Here is a 1,482-nt window from a genome sequence, read left to right as displayed (position 1 = left end):
CTTTGTAATGAATGTGAGTTTGTAAGCTAACATTTTAGTATGATGCTGAATGCTATGTATTAAAATAATGATTATTCATACATCTGTATTTTGTTTTCCCCTAATAATGACATCATTCCACTCTTTTTGACCCTTTTAAAAGTTCCCGGGGTTGATTGCACTATACATTTTGGCTCAAGAACTCACCATCTGGGAAACCAGATATGCAGCGAGGTCTCCCTAAAGGACAGACCACATGTACGAGCTCTTCTAGTACTTAAACACTAACATGTGTTTCACAGTTAATTTACAATTGGTCAACAGTTTCTTCGGGTTAAATACAGACCCATTCATAATACATCAGTTGTTACTCTGGGTGAGCAGAGGCGGCATAATGCTAAAGACTTCATATCACCCCCTTTTGAAATTCCATTTAAGATCACTTCATACTTCAAAATTATTGGGGTTTTGCTGAATCAATGACTATATTTCCAAATTCAAAAACTTGACAATAAAATTTTGATATATTTTTAGAATCTCTAGAAATGTTTAGGTTATCCTCAGAGGAAATAAATGAAAAGCCATACTTTAAGGACCAGTATTTATTATTTGTTTTAAAATGCTGGTTCCCCACTACTTGTTTTTATAGTTAACTTCTTTGGTAAATAGAATGTAGATGTAGTGGAATATATGGAAGGTTTTATCAATGACATAGCAATATATTAAAATATTAAAAATTTAGTCATAGCCCTGTGTGATTACTTCACAGCCACTGTAATTTTTGAGACAGAACCAAAAGTGTTAACAACAAAGCAGAAACCGCTTCTCCCAAGTGCTTAAAATAGGAGGAAACCATCCCCCCATCCTAAATAATGCCCAAATCTGTCAGTGTAAGAAAATATATTTATTTTTTCCATGACAATACTATGATAAAATTGTTAAATACATGCATGTTTTAAAAACAGACATAAGTAACATCTTTAGAGTTAACAGCCAAGCATACTAGTTTTATATTTAAGTGTCTTAGTAATAGGTTACTTATAATTCTATGTTCTTGCTATGACCATGTTTCCCAAAAGATACGGACACTACATTCTGAAATTATACAATGATATAAAATGTCCAAATTTTTCCTTTTAACAGCAACATAATTTCCAAATTTTCATTAAGGCAGAAAATACTTCAGTTGTTATCTCTGTAGTGGAGTTATTTTATTCCCTGTTAAACCTGAAATTCTGTGAACCAGACTGCAACACGCAAATATACTGCGATCTATACAGTTTGCTTCCCGCATGTGTGTATTTAACTGCTTCCGGACATGATTAAGCCCAATTTTTAGGTGCCGAACATCACAACTGATCATTCAGGATTAAAAAAAAAGTCTGTAGTGGTAACATTTCAAGAAATTAAACAGTTTTGGATTTGCAGTTTCTCCCTATCTTTCAGCTACATTGGCACACACCTGACCAAACAAAAATTAGTAAACAGTTAACTAGTATTTAT

General features: G+C 32.9%; 1 protein-coding gene across 2 annotated transcripts in view; it reads right to left on the bottom strand.

Annotated features, from left to right (window-relative positions):
* Positions 1 to 864: 864 nt before the first annotated feature.
* LIFR (leukemia inhibitory factor receptor alpha) overlaps positions 865 to 1,482 on the bottom strand; it is a 110,810-nt gene continuing 110,192 nt past the window's right edge. For both annotated transcript variants that reach the window (XM_010853752.1, XM_010853751.1), the window contains exon 21: positions 865 to 1,478. The gene's annotated coding sequence lies outside the window, so the exon portion shown is untranslated. The remainder of the gene's footprint in view (positions 1,479 to 1,482) is intronic.

The sequence above is a fragment of the Bison bison genome, unplaced genomic scaffold, assembly GCF_000754665.1.
Source record: "Bison bison bison isolate TAMUID 2011002044 unplaced genomic scaffold, Bison_UMD1.0 scf7180017864331, whole genome shotgun sequence".
NCBI lineage: Eukaryota > Metazoa > Chordata > Mammalia > Artiodactyla > Bovidae > Bison > Bison bison.
Note: the sequence above shows the minus strand (reverse complement) of the source record. Positions and strands in the feature narration are given on the sequence as shown.